This window comes from Arachis duranensis, chromosome 1 (assembly GCF_000817695.3).
Source record: "Arachis duranensis cultivar V14167 chromosome 1, aradu.V14167.gnm2.J7QH, whole genome shotgun sequence".
NCBI classification, from domain to species: domain Eukaryota; kingdom Viridiplantae; phylum Streptophyta; class Magnoliopsida; order Fabales; family Fabaceae; genus Arachis; species Arachis duranensis.
This window is the reverse complement of record NC_029772.3, coordinates 58,062,128-58,072,650: the sequence shown is the minus strand read 5'-3', so window position 1 is coordinate 58,072,650 and position 10,523 is coordinate 58,062,128. Positions and strand designations below refer to the sequence as shown.

The following is a 10,523-nucleotide window of genomic DNA, read 5'->3' as shown; positions in this document are numbered from 1 at the left end:
GGTGGGGTTTATGGGGAAGAGTGGATGGATGTGAGTGGTGAAAGGGTAATTGGGAAGAGAGATTGAGGTGATTGGTGAAGGGTGTTTAGGGAAGAGTGTTATTGGATTGTGTGAAGAAGAGAAAAGGTAAGTTGAGGTAGGTGGGGATCCTGTGGGGTCCATAGATCCTGAGGTGATCCTATGGGTTCCACAGATCCTGAGGTGTCAAGGATTATCATCCCTGCACCAATGAGGCGTGTAAAATGCCCTCTGCATGCAATCCTGGTGTTTAACTTCAGATTGATGCTTGTTTCTGGCATTAAACGCCAGTTCTATGCTTGTTTTGGGCGTTCAACGCCATTCTGCAACATGTTTCTAGCGTTGAACACTAGTTTCATGTTGTTTCTAGCGTTTAACACCAGCTCTCCTCAGGGTGTAATCCTGGCGTTTAAAAACCAGATTGTTGCTTGTTTCTGGCATTCAACGCCAGATTCATGCTCTGTTCTGGCATTGAACACCAGACAGATACTCCTTACTGGCGTTCAAATGCCAGTAAGCTCTTCCTCCAGGTTGTGCTGTTTCTTCTGCTATTTTTTATTTTGTTTTTAATTTTAGTATTTGTTTTGTGACTCCACATGATCATGACCCTAAGAAAACATAAAAGAGAAGAAGAAAAAAATAAAATAAAAATAAAATTAGATAAATAAAAATTGGGTTGCCTCCCAATAAGCACTTCTTTAATGTCAATAGCTTGACAGTGAGCTCTCATGGAGCTTCACAGGTGATCAGGTTAATGTTGTGGACTCCCAACACCAAACTTAGAGTTTTGATGTGGGGATTCAACACCAAACTTAGAGTTTGGTTGTGGCCTCCCAACACCAAACTTAGACTTTGATTATGGGGCTTTGTTTGACTCTGTATTGAGAAAAGCTTTTCATGCTTCCTCTCTATGGTTGCAGAGGAATATCCTTGAGCTTTAAACACAAGGTAGTCCCCATTCAATTGAAGGACTAGCTCTCCTCTGTCAACATCAATCATAGCTCCTACTGTGGCTAGAAAGGGTCTTCCAAGGATGATGCATTCATCCTCCTCCTTCCTAGTGTCTAAGATTATGAAATCAGCAGGGATGTAAAGGCCTTTAACCTTTACTAACACATCCTCTACCAATCGATAAGCTTGTCTTACTGACTTGTCTGCCATCTGTAATGAGAATGTGGCAACTTGTACCTCAAAGATCCCCGGCTTCTCCACTACAGAGAGTGGCATAAGATTTATACCTGACCCTAGGTCACACAGAGCCTTCTCAAAGGTCATGGTTCCCATGGTACAGGGTATTAAGAATTTACCAGGATCTTGTTTCTTTTGAGGTAGAGTTTGCTGAACCCATGTATCTAGTTCACTAATGAGCAAGGGAGGTTCACCTTCCCAAGTCTCATTACCAACCAACTTGGCATTCAGCTTCATGATGGCTCCTAAATATTGAGCAACTTGCTTTCCAGTCACATCTTCATCCTCTTCAGAGGAAGAATAGTTTTCAGAGCTCATGAATGGCAGAAGAAGGTTTAAAGGAATCTCTATAGTCTCTATATGAGCCTCAGATTCCTTTAGGTCCTCAATAGGGAACCCCTTCTTGTCTGGGAGACGTCCCATGAGGTCTTCCTCACTGGGGTTCACGTCCTCCCCTTCCTCCTTGAATTCGGCCATATTGACAATATCAATGGCCTTGCACTCTCTTTTTGGATTCTCTTCTATATTGCTTGGGAGAGTACTAGGAGGAGTTTCAGTGATTTTCTTACTCAGTTGGCCCACTTGTGCCCCCTAAATTTCTGATGGAGGACCTTGTTTCACTCATGAAGCTTAAAGTGGCCTTGGACAGATCAGAGACTATGTTTGCTAAGCTAGAGGTGCTCTGCTCAGAATTCTCTGTCTGTTACTAAGAAAATGATGGAAAAGGCTTGCTATTGCTAAGCCTATTTCTACCACCATTATTAAAGCCATGTTGAGGCTTCTATTGATTCTTCCATGAGAAATTTGGGTGATTTCTTCATGAGGAATTATAGGTGTTTCCATAGGGTTCACCCATGTAATTTACCTCTGTCATTGTAGGGTTCTCAGGATCATAAGCTTCTTCTTCAGAAGATGCTTCTTTAGTACTATTGGATGCATTTTGCCATCCATTCAGACTTTGAGAAATCATGTTGACTTGCTGAGTCAACATTTTATTCTGAGCCAATATGGCATTCAGAGTATCGATCTCAAGAACTCCCTTCCTCTGAGACATTCCATTATTCACAGAATTCCTCTTAGAAGTGTATATGAATTGGTTATTTGCAACCATGTCAATAAGTTCTTGAGCTTCTACAGGTGTTTTCTTTAGGTGAATGGATCCACCTACAGAATGGTCTAGTGACATCTTAGAGAACTCAGATAGACCATAATAGAATATATCTAAAATGGTCCACTCTGAAAGCATGTCAGAAGGACACCTTTTGGTCATCTGCTTGTATCTTTCCCAAGCTTCATAGAGGGATTCACCATCTTTTTGTTTGAAGGTCTGAACATCTACTCTAAGCTTGCTCAGCTTTTGAGGAGGAAAGAACTTAGCCAAGAAGGCCATGACCAGCTTATCCCAAGAGTCCAGGCTATCTTTAGGTTGTGAATCCAACCATGTTCTAGCTCTGTCTCTTATAGCAAAAGGGAAAAGCATGAGCCTGTAGACTTCAGGATCTACTCCATTAGTCTTAACAGTCTCACAGATCTGCAAGAACTCAGTTAAAAACTGATAGGGATCTTCTGATGGAAGTCCATGGAACTTACAGTTCTGTTGCATTAGAGCAACTAGTTGAGGTTTCAGCTCAAAATTATTTGCTCCAATGGCAGGAATTGAGATGCTTCTTCCATCAAATTTGGAAGTAGGTGTAGTATAATCACCAAGCATCCTCCTTGCATTATTATTTTTGGCTACCATTTCCTCTTTCCTTTTGAAAATTTCTGTAAGGTTGTCTCTGGATTATTGTAATTTAGCTTCTCTTGGTTTCCTTTTCAGAGTCCTTTCAGGTTCAGGATCTGCTTCAACAAGAATATTCTTGTCCTTGCTCCTGCTCATATGAAAAAGAAGGGGACAGAAAATAATAATAGGGATCTTCTTTACCACAGTAGAGAGATTCCTTTATGTTAGTAGAAGAATAAAAGAATAGAGGAGGGAAAAGGTAAGAATCCAAACACAAGGGGGAAGAGTGGGTTCGAATTCTTGAGTGGAAGAGAAGTGTTAGTAAATGAATAAATAAATAGAAATGGATGAGACAGGGAGAAATTTGAAAATAAATTTTGAAAACGGGTTAGTGATTTTCGAAAATTGAGAGAAGAAATAAAATTAAAATTAAAATTTGAAACAATTAGTTAATTAAAAGAATTCTGAAAAAGGGGTGAGGAGTTTTCGAAAATTAGAGAGGGAAAAGTGGTTAGTTGGTTTTGAAAAAGATAAGAAATAGTAAAATAAACAAAAAGTCAATTAGTTAGTTGAAAAAGATTTGAAATTCAATTTTGAAAAGATAAGAAGTTGGAAAAGATATTTGAAATCAAATTTTGAAAAAGATATGATTAAAAAGATATTTTGAAAAGATATGATTGAAAAAGATATTTTGGAAAAGATTTGATTTTTAAAATTAAAATTGATTACTTGACTAACAAGAAACTAAAAGATATGACTCTAGAATTTAAAGATTGAACCTTTCTTAACAAGAAAGTAACAAACTTCAAATTTTTGAATCAATCACATTAATTGTTAGTAAAGTTTTCAAAATTTTGAGATAAAGATAAGAAAAAGGTTTTGAAAAATAATTTTAAATAATTTTCGAAAATAATAGAAAAATGAAAAAGATTTGATTTTTGAAAAAAGATTTTAAAAAGATAAGATTTTTAAAATTGAAAATTTGACTTGATTTATAAGAAATAACTAAGTTTTAAAAATTTTTGACTAAGTCAACTCAAACTTTCAAAAATTATGAGCAAAATAAGGAAAAGATAATTTTTTTGATTTTTTGAATTTTTAATGATGAGAGAGAAAAACACAAAAATGACTCACAACATGAAAATTATGAATCAAAACACATTATGCATGCAAGAACACTATGAATGTCAAGATGAACACCAAGAATACTTTGAAGATCAAGATGAACATCAAGACTTATTTTTGAAAAATTTTCAAGAAAAGAAAAACATGCAAGACACCAAACTTAGAAATTTTTAATGCTTAGACACTATGAATGCAAAAATGCATATGAAAAACAATAAAAGACACAAAACAAGAAAACATAAAGATCAAACAAGAGGACTTATCAAGAACAACTTGCAGATCATGAAGAACACCATGCATGAAATTTTCAAAAAAATGCAAAAGTTTTTAAAACATGCAATTGACACCAAACTTAAAAATTGACACTAAACTCAAACAAGAAACAAAAAATATTTTTGATTTTTATGATTTTATTAAAATTTTTTTGGATTTTCCGAAAATTAATTTTTTTTGAAAAACGAAAAGAGAAAAAATTTTTGAAGGCTTTTTGACAACTTTTTGAAAAGAAAATTACCTAATATGAGCAACAAGATGAACCGTCAGTTGTCCAAACTCAAACAATCCCCGGCAACGGTGCCAAAAACTTGGTGCACGAAATTGTGATCATCAACAATGGCGCCAAAAACTTGGTGGCGCTCTCAAACGTGAATCACACTTTGTCACAACTTCACACAACTAACCAGCAAGTGCACTGGGTCGTCCAAGTAATACCTTACGTGAGTAAGGGTCGATCCCACAGAGATTGTTGGTAAGAAGCAAGCTATGGTCATCTTGTAAATCTCAGTTAGGCAGATTATAATGGTTATAAAGGTTTTCGAATATAAAAATAAATAAAACTTAAAATAGAGATGGAAATACTTATTTAATTCAATGGTGAGAATTTCAGATAAGTGCATAGAGATGCTAGTTCCTGTTGAATCTCTGCTTTCCAACTGCCTTCCTTCAATCCTTCATACTCCATTCTGTGGCAAGCTGTATAGGGCATCACTGTTGTCAATGGCTACATCCCATCCTCTCAGTGAAAATGGTCCAAATGCTCGTCACAGCACGGCTAATCATCTGTCGGTTCTCGATTATGTCGGAATAGAATCCATTGATTCTTTTGCGTCTGTCACCACTCCCAACAATCGCAAGTTTGAAGATCGTCACAGTCATTCAATCCTTGAATCGTACTCGTAATACCACAGACAAGGTTAAGACTTTCCGGATTCTCAAGAATGGCTGCCAAAGGGTTCTAGCTTATACCACGAAGATTCTGATTAAGGAACCCAAGAGATATGCGCTCTGTCTAAAGTAGAACGGAAGTGGTTGTCAGTCACGCGTTCATAAGGATGGATGATGATGAGTGTCACGGATCATCACATCCATCAGGTTGAACTGCAACGAATATCTTATAATAAGGATAAGATGAATTGAATAAAAGATAGTAGTAATTGCATTAAAACTCGAGATACAGCAGAGCTTCACACCCTTAATCTATAGTGTGTAGAAACTCCACCATTGAGAATATATAAGTGATGGTCCAGGCATTTCCGAATGGCCAGCCCCCATAAACATGATCAAAGGATCATAAGGTAATCCAAAAATAATCCAAAGATGTCTAATACAATAGTGAAATGTCCTATTTATACTAGACTAGTTTTTAGGGTTTACAGAAATAAGTCTAAATGCAGAAATCTACTTTCGGGGCCCACTTTGGTGTGTGCTTGGGCTGAACTTGAGCTTTACACGTGTAGAGGCTTCTTCTGGAGTTAAACGCCAAGTTGTAACGTGTTTTTGGCGCTTAACTCTGGTTTGTGACGTGTTTCTAGCGTCTGACTCCAGAATGCAGCATGAAACTGGCGTCGGACGCCAGTTTGCGTCATTTAAGCTTGAACAAAGTATGGACTATTATATATTTCTGGAAAGCTCTGGATGTCTACTTTCCAAAGCCGTTAAGAGCTCGCCATTTGGAGTTCTGTAGCTCTAGAAAATCTATTTCGAGTGCAGGGAGGTCAGAATCCAACAGCATCAGCAGTCCTTTGTCATCCTAAATCAGAGTTTTGCTCAGGTCCCTCAATTTCAGCCAGAAAATACCTGAGACCACAGAAAAAAACACAAACTCATAGTAAAGTCTAGAAATGTGAATTTTTCATAAAAACTAATGAAAACATCCCCAAAAGTATCTAGATCCTACTAAAAACTACCTAAAAACAATGCCAAAAAACGTATAAATTATCCGCTCATCAAAGGTCATGGTGCCAATGGTGCAAGGTATTAAGAACCTTCCAGGATCCGGTTTCTTTTGAGGTATCTTCAGCTGAACCAAGGTGTTTAGTTCGTTAATGAGCAATGGAGGTTCATCCTCCCAAGTCTCATTACCAAATAATTTGGCATTCAGCTTCATGATTGCTCCAAGGTACTTAGCAACTTGCTCTTCAGTAATATCTTCATCCTCTGCAGAGGAAGAATACTCATCAGAGCTCATGAATGGCAGAAGTAGGTTCAATGGAATCTCTATGGTCTCTATATGAGCCTCAGATTTCTTTGTTTCCTCAAAGGGGAACTTCTTTTCGTTCAGAGGACATCCCATGAGGTTTTTCTCACTGGGAATAACGTCTTCCTCACTCTCTCCAGGTTTGGCCATGTTGGTCATGGTTATGGCCTTGCACTCTCTCTTTGGATTTTCTTCTGTATTGCTTGGGAGAGTGCTAAGAGGAGTTTCAGTAACCTTCTTACTTAGCTGACCCACTTGTGCCTCCAACTTTCTAATGGAGGATCTTGTTTCATTCATGAAACTTAGTGTGGTATTAGATAGATCAGAGACTATATTTGCTAAGCTAGAGAGGCTCTGCTCAGAATTATCTATCTATTGCTAAGAAGATGATGGGAAAGGTTTGCTATTGCCAAACCTGTTTCTCCCACCATTATTGTTATTGAAGCCTTGTTGAGGCTTCTGTTGATCCTTCCATGAGAAATTTGCGTGATTCCTCCATGAAGAATTGTAATTGTTTTCATAGGGTTCTCCCATGTAATTCACCTCTTCCATTGCATGATTCTCAGGGTCATAAGCTTCTCCTTCAGAGGAGGCTTCTTCAGCACTGCCAGATGCAGCTTGCAATCCAGTCAGATTCTGAGAAATTATATTGACCTGCTGAGTCAATATTTTGTTATGAGCCAATATGGAATTCAGAGTATCAATCTCAAGAACTCCTTTCTTTTGAGTTGTTCCATTGTTCACAGAATTTCTTTCAAAAGTGTACATGAACTGGTTATTTGCAACTATTTCAATGAGTTCCTGGGCTTCTGCAGGTGTTTTCTTCAGATGAATAGATCCACCTGTGGAATGGTCCATTGACATTTTGGATAACTCAGACAGACTATCATATAAGATACCTATAATGCTCCATTCTGAAAGCATGTCAGAGGGACACCTTCTACTCAATTGCTTGTATCTTTCCTATGCTTCTTAGAGGGATTCACCTTCCTTTTGTTTGAAGGTTTGAACTTCCACTCTAAGCTTACTCATCTTTCGAGGTGAAAAGAATTTAGTTAAGAAGGCATTGACCAGCTTTTCCCAAGAGTTCAGGCTGTCTCTAGGTTGTCAGTTCAACCATATACTAGCTCTGTCTCTTAAGTAAAAGGGAAAAGCATGAGTCTGTAGACCTCAGGATCAACTCCATTGGTCTTAATAGTGTCACAGATTTGCAAAAATTCAGCCAAGAACTGATGAGGATCTTCCAATGGAAGTCCATGAAACTTGCAATTTTGTTGCATCAGAGAAACTAATTGAGGCTTAAGCTCAAAGTTGTTTGCTCCAATGGCAAGAATAGAAATTCTTCTCCCATAGAAGTCGGGAGTAGGTGCAGTAAAGTCACCAAGCACCTTCCTTGCATTGTTGGCATTGTTGTTATTTTCGGCTGCCATGTCTTCTTCTTTTTCAAAAATTTCTGTTAGGTCCTCTCTAGAGAGTTGTGCTTTAGCTTCTCTTAACTTCCTCTTCAGAGTCCTTTCAGGATCAGGATTAACTTCAATAAGAATGCCTTTATCTTTGTTCCTACTCATATGAAAGAGAAGAAAACAAAGAAGTAGGGAATTCTCTATGTCACAGTATAGAGATTCCTTGATGTGTCAGAGGAAAAAAAGAATAGAAGGATGAGGTAAAGAATTTGAACTTATAGAGAGAGAGGGAGTCTGAATTATCAAAGGATGATAAGTGTTAGTGATTAAATAGAAAGAGATGAGGGAGAGAGTTTTCGAAAATTAAAATGACTTTTGAAAAAGTGGTTAGTGATTTTCGAAAATTGGGAGAGAAAAAGTGATTAGGTGGTTTTTTTTTAAAGATAAGAAATAGTGATTATTTGAAAAAGATTTGAAAATAATTTTAAAAAGATAAGAAGTTAGAAAAAAAAGTGAAATCAAATTAGAAGAGATATGATTGAAAAAATTTGATTTTAAAAAGATATGATTGAAAAGATATGATCGAAGAAAATTTTATTTTTAAAAAGATATGATTGATAAGAGAGGATATGAAAAAGATTAAATTTTGAAAAATTAGTTTTAAAACTTGAAAAATTGAAAAAGATTTGAATTGAAAACAAAACTACCTCCTTGGTGCTATCCTGGCGTTAAACTCCCAGAATGGATACCATTCTGGGAGTTTAACGCCCACTTGTCTACCTCCTTGGGTGTTAAACGCCCAGCCAGGTACCCTGGCTGGCGTTTAAACGCCAAAATTCCTTCTTCACTGGCCATTTTGAACGCCCAGCTTTTTCTTTGTGAATCCTCTGCTATATGTTCTGAATCTTCAATTCTCTGTATTATTTACTTGAAAAGACATAATTTTGAAATTTTTTTTGAATTTTTAATGATGAGAGAGAAAAACAACAAAATGAAACTAATCATAAAAAACTAAGATCAAATAAACAATGCATGCAAGAACACTTTGAATGTCAAGATGAACATTAAGAACATATTTTTTTGAAAGTTTTTAAGAAAAGAAAGACATGCAAGACACCAAACTTAGAAATTTTCATACTAGAGACACTAACAAATTGAGAATGCACATGAGAAACAACAAAAGACACAAAACAAGAGAAGTTAGAGATCAGACAAAGAAAATCATCAAGAACAACTTGAAGATCATGAAGAACACCATGCATGAGTTTTCGAAAATTTGCAAGAAAAATGAAAATATGCAATTGACACCAAACTTAAAAATTGACACTAGACTCAAACAAGAAACACAAAATATTTTTTATTTTTATTATTTTATAAAAAAAATTTGAAAATTATTTTGAAAAAGAAAATAAGAAACTCAAATTTTTTTTTTCATAAGAATTCTAGGAATCATGCAATGTTAGTCTAAAGCTTCAGTCTAAAAAGATTAGACATGGCCAGCCAAGCTTCAACAAGACATTACATACAACAGCCAAATTGATGGGAATCAACTAGCCCCTGTGATGATAAAAGCATCATCTGAAACTCTAGAATTCGTTCTTAAAAATTCTGAAGAACAAAATAAAAAAGAAAAATACCTAATCTAAGCAACAAGATGAACCGTCAGTTGTCCAAACTCGAACAATCCCCGGCAACGGCGCCAAAACTTGGTACACGGAATCGTGATACACAACTCCGTGCAGCTGACCAGCAAGTGTAATGGGCGTCCAAGTAATACCTTACGTGAGTAAGGCTCGATCCCACGGAGATTGTCGGCTTGAAGCAAGCTTTGGTCATCTTGTAAATCTTAGTCAGGCGGATTCAAATGATTATGGGGTTTTAATAATTAAAAGCTGAATAAAACATAAAATAAGATAGAGATACTTATGCAATTAATTGGTGGAAATTTCAGATAAGCGTATGGAGATGCTTTGTTCCTCCTGAATCTCTGCTTTCCTACTGCCTTCATCCAATCATTCATACTCCTTTCCATGGCAAGCTGTATGTAGGTGGATCACCGTTGTCAGTGGCTACCATCCATCCTCTCAGTGAAAATGGTCCTCTACGGTTTCCCGCATGGCTAATGATGACATGTCATCATATACCTATTTTTCTATGCTTTTTTATACAAGAAATTGATGATTAGTGCTTAAATATTGCATTCTTTTATACTTAATTGGAAGATTTCCGTGATCTTTTAATTTTATAAATCTTGTAGGAAATAAGAAGAAAAAGAAGCAAAGAAGCACAAAAAAAGGAGAAAAAAAGAGCTTTGGGGTACACTTTGAAGTTGGGGTACACTTTGGAGCCTTAGGCCACGCTTTTAAAAGCGTTGCCCATGACAAAATCAAAGGAGAAAACCACCAGCACGCACCCTGCCCTGCCCTTGGCAAGGGCAGGGCAGAATCATGATGAAACAAAGTGAGGTTGGAGCAAATTTTCGCTAAGTTAAAATCTGGCCGCTCACAGCATGACCATGCCTACTTCAAAGGGCTATAACTTGAGCTACAGACGTCCGATTGATGTGCTTCCAGTTGCGTTGGAAAGCTGA

At 36.9% G+C, this 10,523-nt stretch overlaps 1 non-coding gene across 1 annotated transcript; it reads left to right on the top strand.

Moving 5' to 3' along the window:
- The first annotated feature begins 2,446 nt into the window (after positions 1 to 2,446).
- On the top strand, positions 2,447 to 2,554 carry LOC127742808 (small nucleolar RNA R71). The gene has a single exon (XR_008004206.1). It is a non-coding gene; the product is annotated as a small nucleolar RNA R71 (small nucleolar RNA).
- The last annotated feature ends 7,969 nt before the right edge of the window (positions 2,555 to 10,523 follow it).